Below are 19,532 nucleotides of genomic sequence, written 5' to 3'. Positions count from 1 at the left end.
ACCTACAGAGGAAAAAAAATCCATGTCTCTGAAGACACAGGACACAGAGAAGAATCTGAACAAACATTCCTTGCTAAGTTTCCCAGTTTACTACCACTAGGCCAGGGCAATCACTTCCCCAACGACTGTCCACTGTTCATCAAACCTAAGCATAAAAATGCACAACTTTCTTCCTTTCTTCAGGTCTTCATTTCTGGAGACTCTCACGTCATGTAAAATTTATAATAAATAAATCATCACTCTTTTTTCTTGTTAATCTTTCTTTTGTTACGGAGGCCTCAGCAATGAGCCCACGGATGGATGAATGAAGAAATCCCTCTCTTCTGCAGAGGAAACTGAGACCTCAGTTATATTTGACTGGCAGTGAAATGACTGAGTGTGAAGATACATACACAGACAAAAGGTGACATGCTTTTAGAAGTAAGAAAAAGTATGTGCAAGGGTTCAGATGAATGGGGTTGGTCATAAGTGGGATGAGATGTAGTGAGTGACCTGACCTGCAACACCCCCGGGCTTCAGTCCAGGACCACTTACAGCGCACACCTCACTCTCCCTCCCCAAATACAGAGAGGTTGCGGGATTTGAAGGGGGTAATATATAGAAACTGGAAAGCTCACACCTAGTAATAACTGTGGGAAAATGAAGAGATGCGAAGTGCAAAAGCCAAAAAGCTCATAATTATGAGAATAGAAATTGTACTAATTTTAGGCAAATTTTTAGTGAAAATTGTATAACCTCATTGTAGACTTTCTTGCAGGCATGTAATTTAGAAACGTGCCCTAACCTTTTTTTCTAAAGAAGGTGTCACTTTAAAATTCAGGTTTGTCTTTTTTTAAAGATGTTTTTTAAAGGTGTATATGCTAATTTGATCCACCGAAACACTGAGTGCCACTTCTTTACAAGAACAAGTTATACTATGGAAAAAAAGTGCTTAGCAAGAGCTTCTGTTTTGTTCTTTGTGGGGGAGGCAGAGTTTCTAGATTATAGCATCAGAACTCAGTCTTTTTATCTCTTCTCAGCATGATGCACTGCCTTCACTATGCCTCTAAGTAAAAATGGTTTCTAAATGGCCCCTAAAGCCAGCTGTGCCTCAAATCACTTTTTTCTTTCTTTTTTTTAATTTTATTTTTCCATAAGTTATTGGGGTACAGGTGGTATTTGATTACTTGAGTAAGTTCTTTAGTGGAGATTTGTGAGACGCTGGTGCACCCATCACCCGAGAAGTATATACTGCACCATATTTGTTGTTTTTTATCTCTCGCCCACCTCCCACTTTTCCCCCATGTCCCCAAAGTCTATTGTATCATTCTTATGCTTTTGCATCCTCACAGCTTAGCTCCCACAATTCTCAAAAGAAGATACACAAATGGCCAACAAACATATGAAAAAATGCTCAACATCACTAATGATCAGGGAAATGCAAATCAACCACAATGCAATACCACCTTACTTCTGCAAGAATAGCCATAATCAAAGAATCAAAAAACAGTAGATGTTGGTGTGGATGCAGTGATCAGGGAACATTTCTACACTGCTGGTGGGAATGTAACTAGTACAGCTGCTATGGAAAACAGTGGGGAGAGTCCTTAAAGAACTAAAAATAGAACTACCATTTGATCCAGCAATCCCACTACTGGGTATCTACCCAGAGGAAAAGAAGTCATTATTCCAAGCACTTTTTAAGGGCACAGCAAGGAGAGCTTGAGTTGAGTAGGGTGCTTGAAATGGTAATATTTAGTGCCTCGAGGCACCAGTGTATGCTCTTGATGATGAAGATAATTGAAAAAGGGGAAAACCCAAGTGACTTCAAGTAAGCCTATATTCAAAAGCTTAAAAAGTCAGGCTGGTAGTCTGAGTTAAGGATCTTTTGTGGGTTGAGCTTGACTTAATACCCCACCTCTTCCTTTACCAACAGTGCACTGAAAAGAGAGAAATTAAAACTGTATTTTGGAAATCACATAAAGGAAATAAATCGGGTCCATTTGGTCTACATAAGAAAAGATGGAGAAAAGGTTTGCTAATCACCTTCCAGGATGAAACATGACATCATGCCAGGGTTGGTGAATCTGTCCTAGTAGGGCTTCAGTAATAGTTGCATGAATTATTGTCATTAACAGCAAAAAGAAATGGGTTTAAATTTCAACAAATAAGAGATATATTCTAGCGAGAACTATTAAAAACCTACAGGAAACACCTATCTCTAAGAATGAAGTAGAAAGTAGGAGATGGATTACATTTCTTCTTGAAGCCATAATGTATTTGAGCACATCAAAGTTCATCTCACTGTGGTATCTCTGGGATTATTTGGAAGGAAAATTATTGTATTGGTCTATGTGTTCCCAAGCTCCTATCAATATATTTCACACAAGGAAGAGATAAAAGCTTTCTGTAGGTCAAGAGATTGAGAGCAATCTGGCCAACATGGTGAAACACCATCTCTACTAAAAATACAAAAAATTAGCTGGGCATGATGGCATGCACCTGTAGTCCCAGTTACTTAGGAGGCTGAGGCAGGAGAATCGCTTGAACCCACGAGGCAGAGGTTGCAGTGAGCCGAGATTGCGCCACTGCACTCCAGTGTGGCAACAGAGTGAGACTCTGCCTCAAATAAATAAATAAATACATACATAGCTTTCTGTGGCTACAAGCCTCCATTACTGACCCTATAGGCACCAGAGGATCATGGAAGTGGGATGAGAAGCCTCAGAGAGGGGAGGAAAGGAGAGATGAGAGTGCTCAGAATCACAAAGGGCCTTGGCACCAAGGAAACAAAAGACACCTGAATCAAAGCAGAAATCAGGGACTCCACCTTCACCAGAGCCCAAGCTGCCTCATGACAGGAATAAGGACTGGAGAGAACGCTAGTTACAAAGTGCAAAGTGAAGACAGAAGACAGATTGTTCTATACTGGCCAACCCAGCCCAAATTTTTAGAACTCCTGACTGCTCTCCATCCCAAGGAGATCACCTCTCCTTGTGAAATCCCAAGTCAAGACAGAAAATGTAGTTTTTAGGGTTAATTTTCTTATTACATTGGCAAACAATATATATTTTCCAAACTTTTCCTCTTTCCCTGAAGCTACCAGACTGTCTGAAACTTAGAAAGAACAATGACATCTGATGAAAATGTTCCACTATCAATTCTCTAGGAGACCACCAGAAAAACCTGTTACTCGAGAAAAGCTAAGTTTATTAAACTTGTTGAAGTAAGGGAGAACAGTCTCAAAATAAACAATTGAGGCAGGTTATCTCCAGAGTTCTAGAGTCTAGGCTGGGTGACTTTAAAGTAGGTATCACAAGGCAGAAAGCTAGTTGGGACTGAGGAGAGTGTACGACAAAATAAATTGACACAGTGGACACAGGAAGGCAGGAGCATTCATGCTGGTCTTTCTGGTCAAGCTGTCAGAAGTAAGCCGCTGGGCTGGCATTATAGCTTGGGTTCTCCATGAAGCCTGCTTGGGGCAGCTTAGTATTCAGGATGGTTATTAGGAAGCACCTTTGAGATCACACCTGTGGAACAGACGGGGAGGAAGCTGTATTGGCCAGAGGGAGAATTCAAGCTGTGATGCAGCCTCCACAACGCAGCCTCGCTCCACATTAGCCAGAGGGAGAAATGAAGCTATGATGCAGTCTTAATCAATGTCCACCCCCAACCCAGGGAGCTCTGGATTTAAAATGACCCATCAGAAATGTCCCACATTGGGCCATGCTATAGGGACATAGGCTGCGCCTGAATGAAAATACCTTGAGCAAAGCAGCTTTCTGCAGCTAAGCAACCCCTGAGTGTAATGACAGATAAAGTCTTTCTCCCAGTAGCATTCCAAGCAGAAGGGCAGAAGTCTTTCCCTGAAGAAAGATCTGGGCAGGGTGGTCCACAGTCTCATCAACCATGAGCATGCATTTCCTGAAAAAGCAGCTACTAGTGTTGTTTGGGCTCAGCATTGTTTAGCAGAGGAATCGGAAACTCTATCTGGTCCTATTATTGTTTAACACAGGGACAAAGAATTAGGACAGTTTCAGTTTGCAAAACAAGTCTAGCTTTTCTCCTCCCCACATCTAAATTTATCTGGAGCTCAGAGAAAGAGATACCCTTCCTTTCTATCAGTTGCATATTGCATCTCGTTCATCCTCACTCACATTTCTCCATTCACGTGATCCTTTATCCTATGCATACTGCATTACCCCTCACCACTGATAACTTCTTCTCTACCTAGAAATTTCCTCAAGTGCAGTGAAATTTTTTTAATGTGATTTATTTTGGTTCATAAATCTCTACACAATCACTTACCTTCTTTTTACCATCAAATGTCTTTACTTCAAAAAAAAAAAAAAAAGTCCTACTCATTCCTCTTCTCCCACCAACTAACTCCTCTAGTTCTAACTTTGCTCTTCTATTGATACTATCCTCTGGTAAGTCACCAATAATCTGCCTTGAAGCATATAGGATTTACTTATCTTGACCATCTTCTTAAAGCTCACTCTTTGCTTCTTGTATTCTGCAGGCTTTCTTCTGCCTTTAAGACAATCATTTTTTAAGTCACTTTCATTGTCTCTTCTTCATTATCTCTCAGAAATGAAGATGATTCCCATTTCTGTCTTCTCCACTCTAGCTATACTTACCTAGTTACTGTTTTCTACTCATGCAAATAACACTGCCATGTGAATAACGTATCCCTGACATTCAATATCCAATGGCCAGGAAGAAATCTGTAAGTGGTCAATTTGTCAGGATCTCAAACCTGTCATTTCTAAAAATAGACACAACATATCAAGACTTCAGGACTACACTTCTTGTACTTTCTATCTATATCCCTAGGTAGAGCCCTATTTTATACAGAATATAGTTCTATATTGATCATGGTCCCGTCAAGAGAATGAAAACCACATCACTTATTTCAACAGGAAGAATTTAATATAGGGAATAAGTTAAACAGGCATTAGAGGATTGAAAGGGCAAAACAAAGGGAACAGTGAGGTAAACAGTGACTGCAGAAAGCAGCTACCACTCCTAGGGCTAGTAGTGCAGAGGGTAGAGGTCAAGGTTATCAGGACCTAGAAGCTTGGATCTGGGGAGAGGGCACTGCCCAATTGGTGCTGCTGCCTCAGAAGCTCAGATGAGGAGCCTTGTGATGCCAAGACACAAACCTCTGAGGAGAGAGTACCAACCAGCTGGTGTTTCTGAGGCATCTGGATTACAGCTGCATTTCAGGAATGTGAGAACCAACTGGAAATCAGAATGCATTGTGGTGGCCTAGTGCAAAAACTATTGTTGTGGTGATTCTAACAAGAACAGCAAGCAAAGCCAGAAGAACTATGCCCATTCTCCCTGCTCCAGACCTCACATGAAGCAGCTGGCAAAACAGAAACATGGTCTGCAGAATCTCAGCCACAGCATCCCAGGGCAGGGACAAGAGGGTGAATTCAGAACTCACAGGCAATAATTTAATAACCGTAAACCCTGTGCCATAACCCTCTAAACCAGGGGTCAGCAAATCACAGCCTATAGGCTAGATGTTCTAGTAAATACAGTTTTATTGACACATGGCCTTGTCATTTGTTTCTGTATTGTCTACTGGTGTTTTCAAGCTACAATGGTAGCATTGAATAATTGCCATAGAGATTGCATGGCTCACAAAACCTAAAATACATGTATCTGCCCTTTACAGAAAAAGTTTGCTTATCCTTGTTTTAAACTGTCAAGGCTGAGTGACTTTATTATTTTGACAACTCTACTTCCTTCATCCTCAACAGAGAATCATCGGCCAACCTCTATTGGTTACACCTCTACAATATTATCATCCTTTCTTGCCTTTATTTCCTCAGTTGTCTTCTCTCCTATTGACCATCTCCTTTCACCTGTTCTTAGTCAATTTACATCTTGCTGTCAGATTATTCTTTGGAAAACTCATGTCTGGAAATGTTCCTGCCCTGTTGAAACACCTCCAGTGCTCCCTCCATTTGATTAAAAAAAATTAAATCTAAAGCCTTGACCATTGGCTGGCTGCAAACTATATGTCCTGGCTCATGGCCCACTACTGTCATGCATTCAAGTCCCTGGTCTCTAACAAACCCTACTCCCTATTTTTGTGATGTTGCACTCATTCCTTTGGTTTGAAAGAATCCAAAAAATAACTCTCCTACTCCCTACATGAGCTAAAAACCAGTTGAGAAATAGACTGTCAATGGAAAACATATAAGTGGAGATAAAAATTTTAGATATAATACTATAAAGGCTAAGATGGAGTATGTGGCTGATATGTGACTCTGTGTCCCCACACAAATCTCATTTTGAATTGTACTCCCGTAATTCCCACGTGTTATGGGAGGGACCTGGTGGGAGATAATTGAATCATGGGGGTAGATCTTTCCCTTGCTGTTCTTATAATAGTGAATAAGTCTCACCAGATCCGAGGGCTTTATAAGGCGAAGTTTTCCTACACAAGCTGTCTTTGCCTGTTGCCATCCACATAAGATGCGACTTGCTCCTCCTTGACTTCCACCATGATTGTGAGGCTGCCCCAGCCATGTGGAACTGTGAGTCCAATTAAACCTCTTTCTTTTCTAAATTGCCCACTCTCAAGTATGTCTTTTTCAGCAGTGTGAAAATGGACTAATACAGTAGCTAATTTGTGCGATAAAAAGGGTATACTGATACTCTCTCCTATACTACCTCCCATTCATATTCTAGTGAGATCTTACAAAAGTCCAATGAAGGGAAAAACTTGCATCTGAAAAATCAAACACTATCCAGGATCTCAGCCTCACATTGATAGAGAAAATAATGGAGATTTACATCCCAATACTTGGAATTTTGTAATAGACCAGCTCCATCAAACAGATAAACATGGACCGATGGGTGTCTCCTACTGGTCAGAGTGGGTGGAATAAGAAAGAAGATGGACAAAAGACAAGGGTGTTAGCTAAGGACCCTCCTGTTAAAAAAAAAAAGAAAGAAAGAAAGAAAACACAGATTGACTGGGAGTGGGTTGTTCCCCAAACATTTTTCCTCTTATCCTTTGGAATTAACCTTGAAGTGTATCAACCAAGACTGTGACTCTCCTCTGCAAGGGGGGAGACCAGCTATTCATCAAAACAGTCCTATTCTCACCTTCATAGGCTGCTTCTTCAATATCACCTACTGCTTATTTGGTGTCCTCCTGTGACTGCTGATGGGAAACATAAAATTGCTCCCAGACAATGCATTAATTAGATTAACTCCACATCTGCACTGTATGCAGGGCTGACAATTTTCTCCCTCTTCTATTTCCCATCCCAAATTATGCCCAACTCTGCTGCCCAATATAACTCACCAGAGGTTATGCAAGATGATTAAATGACAATACTAATACATTTCACTAATAAGTTTCTAACAACATAAAGATTCCCAAAATTTTCATATAAACTCCCTCACACTGTGAAATTCCCAGAAGAAATGGAGATCTAAAGATTAAATTATCTTGCAAGTTAACGTTCAAATAATCTCATGTGCAAAAGCATTAATGTCCTTAATTCTTTCTCCCCAAGTTATTATTCCACTTAGACTCAGCTAAAGGGCTCAGGCTTAGATAGCTGGTGGAGTCTAAGTTCCTTCAAACACTGCTGTCTTGGATTTTAACACTACACCCGTACAATTTAGAAATCAAACAAATCCCAGCCCTTAAAGAGATCATCTCAGGCAAAACTGCTTCCTGAACACAATACTTAGTCTAGACCCACACTAATGTGGCCAAGGACCATGGCAGTGAATCAGTGATACTATGGGAAGAAGGGTAGTCAGAGGGAAGGAAACATCTTTTTCATGTTTGTTGGCTGTACATATATATGTCTTTTGTGAATTGTATACATGCCAGTTGGCATCTTCAGATCTTGTGCCCATTTTAATTGGGATGTTTTTCTTCTAATTATTGAGTTATATCTTCTGGATACATGTCCCTTGTAAGATATAGGTATTAGCAATATTTTCTACTAGTCTATGACTTGTCTTTTTATTTTTTTAATAGTATGTTTTGAAAAGAAAAAGTACAATTTATAAAATCTAAGTTATAATTTTTTCCATAATTTATATTTTGGTTTCCTTCCTAAGAAATCTTCATTTAAGTCATAAAATTTTGTCTTGTGCTTCCTTCTAGGAGATTTATAGTTTTGATTATTTTATTTAAGTTTATGATCCATTTTGAGTTATTATTATTATTTATTATTATTATTATTATTATTATTATTATTATTATTTTGGAGATGGAGTCACACTCTGTCGTCCAGGATGGAGTGCAGTGACATGATATCGGCTCACTACAACCTCTTCCACTTGGGTTCAAGCAATTCTCCTGCCTCAGCCTCCCAAGTAACTGGGATTACAGGCATGTACCACCAAGCCCAGCTAACTTTTGTATTTTTAGTGGTGACAGGGTTTCACCACTTTCACCAGGATGGTCTTGAACTCCTGACCTCAGGTGATCCGCCCACCTTGGCCTCCCAAAGTGCTGGGATTACAAGGGTGAGCCACCACACCTGGCCTTGAGTTAATTTTTGAGTATGGCATGAGGTAAGGGGCAAAGTTTAATTTTTCCCAACAGATGTCCAATTTTTACAGAGCTATTTACATATAAACTCCCTCACATTGTGCAATTCCCAGAAGAAATTAAACTCTGCCCCTCAGCCCCCTGGTGAATTTTGCTGGTCCCTATCTTAAAAATCAATTGACTATATAGTGTGATATGTCAATCTCTATGTCTATCCTTACGCCAAGGTCACACTTTCTTTAATTATTGTAGCTTTCTAGGAAGTCTTAAATCAGATAGTATAAATCTACCAACTTTTCTTTTTATTTTTTTAGTTTCATTTATTCTATTTCCTCTGCATTTTCATATAAATTTTAGAAGCATCTTGTGAATTTATACTAAAAATCCTGCTAGGATTTTGATTGGCATTTTATTGACTTGATTGGCATCTTCCAATGAATTAGCATGGCTTATGTCTCTCAATTTATTCAAGTTTTCTCTAATTTCTCTTTTTGTAGTTTTCAATATATTTTCAGTTTTCAGCATACAGGTCTTTCACATCTTTTGCTAATTTTATTCTATGCTTATAATATATTTCACTAATTTTATTTCACTTTAAATTGAATTGCTTTTCATTTTATTTCCAATTTGTTTGCTTTGTGGTGGTATATAAACATGGTATTGACATTTGTATATTAACATTCTATTCTGTGATCTTGCTAAACTACTAGTTCTTAAAGCTTTTTATAGATTCCTTATGAATTCCTACATACACGATAATGTAATCTTGATATAAAAACAGATTTTTTTCTTCGTTTCTAATCTGCATGTATTTTACTTATTTTTCTTGTGATTTTGTACTAATGAGGATTTTCAGTACAATGTTGAAAAAAGTGGTGATAGCACACATCCCTACTTTCTTCCTGTGGTAGAAAGTAAGATGCTATCTGTAGGATCTTCTTAAATGGCCCTTATCACATTGAGGAAGTACCTTTCTATTTCTAGTTTGCTGAGAGTTTGTCAAACACTTTTTCTGTATATATGATGATTACATAGTTTTCACCTTTATTTTATTAATATGGTGAAGCATGTTAATTGATGTTTGGATGTTAAACCAACTTTGCATTCCTGAGACAAGATCAACTTGGTCACAATGCATTCTTCTTTTTGTGTATTGCTGGATTAATTTGCTAGGTTTTGTTAAGAATTTTTGCCACTATGTTCAAGAGAGATATTGGTCTAAAGTTTTTTCTTGTCATGTCTCTGTCCTCACAAAATGAGAAGTGTTCTAACCTCCTCCAATTTTCTGAAACAGTTTGTGTGGGATTGATGTTGTATATTCCTTAAATGGTAGATTGCACCAGTCAAGACACATCTGAGTACAGAGTTTTCATTTTGAAAAGTTTTTAATTACAAATTCAATGCTTTAAATATGAGGATATTTAGGTCTTCTTGAGTCACTTTTAGTAATTTGTATCTTTCAAGGGGTTTATCTATTTCATCTGTGTTACCAAATTTATTGCCATAATGTTTTTCGTAATATACCTGTGATGGTTAATACTGAGTGTCAACTTGATTGGATTGAAGGATGCAAAGTATTGATCTTGGGTGTGTCTGTGAGGGTGTTGCCAAAGGAAATTAACATTTGAGTCAGTGGGCTGGGAAAGGCAGACACACCCTTAATCTGGGTGGGCACTATTTAATCAGCTGTCAGCAAAGCTAGAATACAAAACAGGCAGAAAAATGTGAAAAGGCTAGACTGGCTTAGCCTCACAGCCTACATCTTTCTCCTGTGCTGAATGCGTCCTGCACTTGAACCTCAGACTCCAACTTTGAGACTCAGACTAGCTTCCTTGCTCCTCATCTTGCAGATGGCCCATTGTGGGACCTTGTGATCTTGTGAGTTAATGCTACTTAATAAACACCCCTTTATATATCTATTTCTTTCCTATTCGTTCTGTCCCTCTAAGAACCCTGAATAATACAATACCCTTATTTTATTTTACTTTATTTTATTTTACTCTATTTTATTTATTTATTGTATTTTTTTTAATTTTTATTTATTTATTTATTTATTTATTTATTTATTTATTTATTTTTTGGTGTCTGAAGGATCTATGTAATGTCTCTCCTATTCATTCCCTATTTTGGTTAAGTTTGTCTTCTTGCCTTTTTCTTGACAAGTGTACATAAAGAAAAAGCTTTTGATTTTCTTTCTCTTTTTGACTCTTTTCTGTTTCATTAATTTTATTTTTATTTCTTTTTGGAGTACTTTGGATTTAATTTGTTCCTCTTTTTAGCTTCTTAAAGTGGAAGCTTATATTATTGATTTTTAGACCTTTATTCTTTTCTAACTGAAGAATTTAGAACTATAAAATTCCCATTATGCACCACATTGTATGTATGCCACAGATTTTGATATGTTGTATCTTCATTTTCACTTAGTTCAAAATACTTTATAATTTCCCTGTAATTTCTTCTTTGACTCATGAGTTATTTATAAACAAATTGTTTAATTTCCAAACATTTGCAGTTTTCCACAGCCTATCCTGGGAAGGATGGGGTACTAGGGAGTGCCCCAGACAAGGAAACTACCAGCTCATATTATCTGCATATTATCTGCATATTATCAGATGCAGATTCTTCCCAAGTTTGTGCCTACCTTTGCTTATTTTCTACAAAAGGAATTGCCCAACCTCTTCATGTATCAAAACTGGAAACTGCTATTTGCTTCCATTCCTTTTCACTTGTTTATTTTATTTATGTATTTATTTATTTATGAGATGGAGTCTCATTCTGTCACCCAGGCTGGAGTGCAGTGGCACAATCTCGAATCACTGTAACTTCTGCCTCCTGAGTTCAAACTATTCTCCTGCTTCAGCCTCCTGTGTAGCCTAGACTACAGGCATGCACCACCATGCTCAGCTAATTTTTTGTGTTTTTAGTAGTGATGAGGTTTCACCATGTTGGCCAGGCTGGTCTCAGACTCCTGACCTCAGGTGATCCGCCCACCTCAGTCTCCCAAAGTGCTGGGATTATAGGCGTGAGCCACCGCACCTGGCCATCCTTTTCATTTGTTTATTAATACAATGCATCAGCCTTTGATGGTCAAAATTTAGCTTGGGCCCCTGAAACCTAATGTCATAGTCACTGCTTATGAAGTTATTATTCTATTTGGTAATAATTGAGGACAAGTGATCTGGCACTGCCTCCTCAGACCTAGCACTAAAGTTTTGAAGCTAGACTCTCACACAGTAATGTTTTCTCACACTAGAGAGCTGGATTATTCAAGGTTCTCTAGAGGGACAGGATTAATAGGATAGATATATATAGAAAGGGGGGGTTATGAAGGAGTATTGACTCAGACGATCACAAGGTGAAGTCCCACAATAGGCTGTCTGCAAGCTGAGGAGCAATGAAGTCAGTCCAAGTCCCAAAACCTTGGAAGTAGGGAAGTGGACGGTGCAGCCTTCAGCCTGTGGCCAAAGGCCCAAGAGCCCCTGGCAAACCACTGGTGTAGGTCCAACAGTCAAAGAGCTGAAGAACTTGGAGTCCAATGTTAGAAGGCAGGAAGCATTCAGCACAGGAGACAAATGGAGGCCAGAGACTTATCCAGTCTAGTCCTCCCATGTTCCTCTGCCTGCTTTTATACTAGTCGTGCTGGTAGCTATGGTTCCCAGGTTGAGGGTGGGTCTGCGTCTCCCAGTTCAGTAACTCAAATGTTCATCTCCTTTGGCATCACCCTCACAGACACACCCAGAAACAATACTTTGCAACCTTCAGTCCAATCAAGTTGACACTCAATATTAACTATCACAGGAGCATCGTTGCTGTACTAGTTTCTTGTTGCTGATGTAACAAATTACCATAAATTTGACTAAAAACACAGATTTATTAACTTCTAGTTCTAGAAGGCAGAAGTCAGAAATAGGCCTCATTGGGATAAAATCAAGGTGTCAGCAGAGCTGCATTTCTTCTGGAGGCTCCAGGGGTCAATTTCCTTGCTTTTTCTGACATTGTCTGCATTCCTTGCCTCATAGCCCCCTTCCAACAATCACATCCCTCCAACCCCTGCTTTCATCGTGACATCTCCTTCGTGACTCTTCTGCCTCCCTCTTTTCCTTGTAAGGAGCCTTGTGATTACACTGGGCACACTCAGAAAATCCAGGTTAACTTCAAGATCCTTAACTTAATCACATCTGCAAAGTCCTTTTGCTATGTAAGGTAACATATTCACAGGTTCCAGAGATTAGAATGTGGACCTCTGTAGGGCGGCATTATTCTACCTAAAACAGCTCTCTTTGTTATTTAAAGTTCTGATCTTCAGCTGGAAGGCCTGCCTAAGAAACGTGGTGAAAGCAACAAATACTGATTCACCTACTTGTTCCTAAAATGATGTAATTCTTACTTCAGTCTTACATGAAATATGCCAAGTTGCATCTGAGAAATTAAAGGTCAGGTGAAGCTCCCGGAATTTGCTAAGATCCCCCACCAAAGCTGCAAATATGCAAAGACCTCTGCCTTACAAACTCTAAGTGCATGTATACTTGCTCCTGTTAACTGTTCTGACAGAGTTGAAGAGCTCCCTTGCTTTCCAATCAAGGGTCTCAACCTTCATGTATTGTTTTGCTCTAGAAATGGCCCAATGGCTGTCGCCTGCGATTTGGTTAAAGAAGAGTAAATCATAATGGGTCAAAGGGTGGGAACCTTCCTCGAGTAGAGTTCCCTACTCATAAAATATGAGGAAAATGAGATTTTTTTATTATTATTATTATTTTGAGACAGAGTTTCACTCTTTTTGCCTAGGCTGGAGTGCAATGGCATGATCTTGGCTCACTGTAACCTCCGCCTCCAGGGTTCAAGTGATTCTCCTGCTTCAGCCTCCCATGTAGCTGGGATAACAGGTACCTGCCACCACACCCAGCTGGTTTTTTGTATTTTTAGTAGAGATGGAGTTTCACCATGTTGGCCAGGATGGTCTCGATCTCTTGACCTTATGATCCACCCACCTCGGCCTCCCAAAGTGGAGTGCAGTGGTCAATCTCAGCTCACTGTAACCCCCACCTCCTGGCTTCAAGCAATTCTCCTGCCTCAGCCTCCAGAGTAGCTGGGATTACAGGCACCTGCCACCATGCCCGACTAATTTTTGTATTTTTAGTAGAGACAGGGTTTCACCACTTTGACTAGGCTGTTCTCAAACTCCTGACCTCAAGTGATCCACCCTCCTTAGCCTCCCACAGTGCTAGGATTACAGGCCTGAGCCACCGTGCCCAGCCAATTATCCTATCTTACATTTGTACATCCTGGTACTACCCTATTTCCATCTATCAAAATCTTATTCACCCTTTAAGTTTCAATTCACATATGGCTTATTAATTAAAGATTTCTACCTCTCTTGTATCTCCCAGTCTGTCAATACTATATAACAATTTTCACTTGGCTTAGGTTCTTACTCTGTTCAATACTGTCTCTTATCTCTACAAAATTATAGTTCCTTGAAAGCATTAATCAGGATTTGCACGATTTTGCCAGACAAAGCAAAAAAAAAAAAAAAAAATCTTTATTTCACAGTGATGGGGACCCGTTGACACCAAGGGCAGGGAAGGCTTCTGGCTAATGTGGCAACTGGGTCTTTTCTTAACATAGGTTTAAACTATACTGATGCTTTTATTACCCATGGCATCTAGTAGAGTGCCTTGCACACAATAGACTTATTTTTTCCCTTGAATATATAAGAAAATGCTAGGTAAGAGCATGGGAGAAAAGTTTATCATATGGAGGAAAGTTTATTTTGTGTTACTCTAATTAGAATTAGAACCAAAGAGCAATATCACAAGGAAACAGGCTTCAGCTCAACATAATGAAGAGCTTTCCAATATTTGGAGTTGTTCTAAAGCAGAATGAGTCACCACATGAGAGTGAGCTCTCTGACACTAACTGCACTCAAGCAAAAGCTGAAGGACCCTTTTCCAGTATTTCTACAGAGACAATTCAGACATTGACTAGGAGGTTAGACTAGACTCAATGACATATACCTTTTCTTGCTCTCTGAGTATTTATTGGCAGTCATCTGTTGACCACCTAGACTCCTGATTGTCCTAGACTCATGTTGTCCATTTGTGTTTTATACATTTATTGCCTCAAGCCTGGTCTGCCCCGAACTGTGCATTGACTGGTCCCTAACTTTCTTCTTCCCCTTTATTTTTCAGTTACTCAGACTGACCCAGAATATTTCATCAACAGGTGAACTATAAGCAATCAGACATGAAGCAACAGCCATCAAGAAATAGTAAAGCAGAAGTAATTATGCCATGAGAAAACCTGTTACACATTTTCACCTGGACGAGGAGCTGATACTAACCATGGGCAGGCTCAGAGCTCAAGATGGGCCATGCTACAATTGGTGGTTAGGTAAGTAGATTTTACCTGCTGGAGTTGAAGTGTCCGAGTAAAATATACAGTCTGATAGACTGAAGTAGGGCTCTGAAGCTTTGTTGACTGACAAAAAACACTTCTCTTACTCAGAATGCTTATCAGAAGAAACCCTAGGTGAAGGTTAGTGCTGGCACATTCTTTCTTGATTGATGATGATAATTGCACAACTCTCAGGTCTTAGCCAAAACAGTGAGTAGTAGAGCCGCAAATAAACTAAAAGGATTTAGCAGGTATGAAAGGATACCTGCTAAATCCTTTTAGTTAGTTCTGGGTCTGGGTCCCAGAACTCAGGGATCTAGTCCTCATTCCCATGAATGCTTTTATTGAAGCAACAGTTGTTGACCACAGCTTCTCATGTACAACAAGAACTTGGAGCATGAAGGACATTACAGAAGTGTCTCTTGTGTCAGGAATGGAGTGGGGAGTTGGGAGAACATTGGTCTTGGAGAGCAGACAAGCCTGGAGGTGAAGCAAGTCTTGGAGAAGAGGGAGAAGATTCTCCCACCATTGGCTCTCATCCACTTGCTGACCACCCAGAATCTTTCCCCTGTTTCCCCCTTTATCCTCTTCACAGCCTCCCACAGTGGGTAGAGAAAGATGGGAGATAAGAGAGGACAGTGAATATTTAGGGAGTGAACAAAAGGCACGTGAAGTCAGATTGGGTAGAATAAAGCATGTGGAGAAAGAGATAAGCAAGAGTTTCTGTTCTGCTTCTGACACTGACTAGGAGTGTACCCACAGGTAAATCATTGCCTTTCTAGAAACTATCTATAATGTTGGACTGGGGATCCTTGGAGAGTCTGTGGTTGAGGGGCCTCTGTTCTGCTGAGCTTTATAAATACTTTTCCTTGTGATCAGATTTAAGGTCTCAAACCTTGGCTTATTCACATACTGATTATTCCAGACAGTTGAAAATCTGGACAGTTGAATTTCTGTAACATTTTCCTTGAAATCTAGGATTCCACATAATTGTTTCTTTAGAGTGAGAGCGTGGAGTTGGAGAAGAGTGGGAAGGTATTTTGATTATTTTAAATTACTCCTTTAATCCTCACATACTAATAGGATTAACTTTCAAAACCCTGTTTGGGAACTGTTAGGTGGACCCAAGCGTCGACTGGAAGGCAGGCAATGGTTCCCATATTTCTCATGTTCATTCACTTGGGTTTCTTTATGCGAAAAGAGGAGTACTTCCCAGAAATAGCCATTTTTGTTGACTGTTGCTAGGAAATAAATTCAGACACCATAGCATTTAACATATACCATGGGATGGAGGAAATTAGAAGATAGCCATCCTGATTTCCATTAGAGGGGAAACTCTGACTCAAAATAATTTGATTTAGGCTAGCCCACTTCCCATATAAATAAAGTGAAAAAGCATTAAATGTTAACGCCAACTTATTTTAGGATTTTGAAAAGCTTGCCAGACAAAGCAAAACACACACACATACACACACATACACACAAAACTTTATTTCACAGTGATGGGGACACAATGACACCAAGGGCAGGGCAGGCTCCTGGTTGAGTGAGGCAATTCAGTCTTTTCTCAACATGGGTTTAGACTGTACTGACGCTCAAGTGTAGTTTGTTCTTCAGGGCTAGAGTGCTTACTTTGATTGACTCACTAGCCAAGAAACCAATGGGGCTGCAGCTCCTTTTGGTGGAGGTAATGAAAAGGAAACTGGAATTGAAGTAATTGAGTTCACTGTTACCCCCAGGACTAATGTCCACACTCCCTGTTTTCCTCCACCCCAGCACCTACATTACTAAGAGTAATGAGCTTCAGCTGCCCAGTGGGCTGGAGTCTAAAGCTTTGCTCATGACTGTCAGACTCAGACTTAGCATATGGCCCACTAGGCAAATAAAGAACCTAAAAATATCTCGAAATGGGAACTTTCTCAAGAAGGGGTATGGAGTTTCAGAACAAGAGGCTTAGAGAAGAAGGTGGGGAGTCCTAAATATAGAAACCCAGGTTGGGAGTGGAAGGAAGGGTACATACGGGTTTCTCCATCCCCACCCCACCCAAAGCCTCTGTTTCAAGGTGACTTTCTCATGAATGTCAAGGTGTAAGGTGGTAGATAATGTTATTTGCTAGAAATCAAATTCAGGGTGAGAAGTGTAATACTTCCCAGGATGATCATAAAATGATTGTGCACATTGGAACCGTGAACATGTGAGGAAAGTGGCAAGAAGACATTTAGAGGATGCCTTGTGGTTAGGAGACTGTGGTAGGCTGAATAAGGCCCCCCAAAATATATGCAGGTCCTGCAAACAATCATATATGGCCAAAGGGACTTTGCAGATGTGATTAGTTGAGGATCTTGAAATGGAATTATCTTGGATTAGTTGATAAATGTAATCACAAATGTGCTTAGAAGAGGATAGCAGCAGAGACAGATTCAACTACAGAAGAGGAGAAAGCAATGTCACTATGGCAGCAGGGATCAGAGCAATGTGGCCAAAACCAAGGAATGTTGGCAGTCACGCCAGTGTGGAAAAGACGAGAAAATGGATTCTTCACTGGAGCCTCCAGAAGGACTGGCCCTGCCAACACTCTGACTTCAGCCCAGTGGAACTAATTTTAGACTTCTGGCCCTCAGAACTGTAAGAAAATAAATTTGTACTGTTTTAAGCCACCAATTTTTGGTAATTTGTTATAACAACCCTAGATAAACAATACAGAGATGATGTAAATGAGGAAGGGAGAGAGCATGCTATTTTATTAACTGCTTCAATTAGGAAAATATGGAGAAGAGATAAAAGAGATGTTCAGACTGATAAGATAAAGGCTTTAGGAGAAGTCAAACAAGGAGATGTTGTTTCAACGGCTACCTCCAGGTCTGTAGAGGTATTGATAATGAGAAGAAAGGGTTTTTTTTAATGAAATTTTGCAGCTGGGCATAGTGACTTATGCCTATAATTCCAGCACTCTGGGAGGCTGAGATGGGAGGATTGCTTGAGGCCAGGAATTCAAGACCAGCCTGTGCAACATAGCGAGACTCCATCTCTACAAAAAGATTTCAAAAATTAACCAAGTATGGTGGCATGTGTCTGTGGTCCTAGCTACTCTGGAGGCTGAGGTGCAAGGATCACTTGAGCTTAGGAGTTCAAGACTGCAAGTGAGCTATGATCATGCCACTGCACTCCATCCTATACAACAGAGCAAGATCCTTCTCTATTTTAAAAAATGAAAGAAAGAAAAAAAAAATGTGTTTTTCTGTGCTTTAAAATGAAACTCATACCCATTCTGGCATGTGCTCAAAAGACTAGGAAAAGATAGGCTTTTCAGTTACAATGTGTTTCTGATGGACCATCATTTCTTTGAATGGAACTCCAAGTAAACTCAGAGGTACCTGGATTTTATACTAGGGATTTTGTGCTAATTTATGTGCCATTTTGGAATTCAGCCTCAAGAGGACATTTTCATCATGACTCCAAGTAATTGGAAAAATGATGGAAAAGAATGTCACATTCATTAAGAGTCAGCTGTAATTGTTTTGGATTATCACCATGAAACCATAAAGACAGAACAGAAAGAGATCATATGAAGGAGAAATCACATTTTAGAATTCAGTATTTTTGTCAAAAGATATCGTACTTATATGCTATTATAGGATTTATGAACACTGAAGATTAAGACTTCTCCCATATGAAGCTAGATCTTAGTTGTTAATCTGTCTCAATGGAGACTGTTTCTTAAGGAGAAAAGAGGTCAGTGGCAGACATCCATGGTTTAGTTGAAGGCTTTGGTCAATGCCACCCCCAGAGACAAAGGTTCCCAGTGAACCTGCCTGACCACAACTTCTAGCTTCTTGAAAATGAAAAAATGTATAGCAAGTACCATGAAGGAGCCTAAGGGATCTTTTAGTCATGATTAGGGCATGTTCCTGAAATGAGACACAAGAATGGGTAGATTTGGAAAGACTAAAAAGGTGAGAGGATTGGTATTAGGAGTTATTGACAGATTTGATGACAGCCTGTCTCACTGCCTTAGAAATATGGCAAGGCAGTAAAGAGTTAAGATTCATACATTGAATTCCTAAGCACTAATCAGCAAGGTAGAGAGGGAAATAAAACATGGCATAAAGTGAAAAACACCAAAGTATAGCTTGCCTTTTTGTGGGAAAGACTTGGAGAATTCACCGTCTTTCTCATTTTACTGAGAACACAGACCCTGGAGGAGGGGATTAAATGTTGATACTAATACATTCGTCCTCACAAAAAATTCCAGATTCCTCAGTTCCTTATTTTCATCAAACAAAGGTTGATTAGCAACTAGGCTGAGTACAGCCTGTCTTCTGTGGTGCCAAGAGAAATTGTATCCCCCAAGCAAAAAGGAAAACAATGGAGTGAGTTGGAAGTGAGAATAGGACCTAGAGACACAAAGAAAACGTGGTCCCCTTTTGTGACGAATGTGGACTTCACAAAGAAAAAGACGCACCAAGGCAGAGAACATTAGTTGTCAGAAGTCAAGCAGAGACTCCTACAGAAGGAGGTGAGACCGTGGGAAGACTATAGGTCCCAGGGTCCTGATGTAGAATGGGGATGGAGCAGAAGGAGCTGGCCATATTGTGGTGCAATTCAGTCAAATTCTCCTCAG

Source organism: Piliocolobus tephrosceles, chromosome 11 (genome assembly GCF_002776525.5).
Source record: "Piliocolobus tephrosceles isolate RC106 chromosome 11, ASM277652v3, whole genome shotgun sequence".
Classification (NCBI taxonomy): domain Eukaryota; kingdom Metazoa; phylum Chordata; class Mammalia; order Primates; family Cercopithecidae; genus Piliocolobus; species Piliocolobus tephrosceles.
This window is presented reverse-complemented; position numbering follows the sequence as displayed.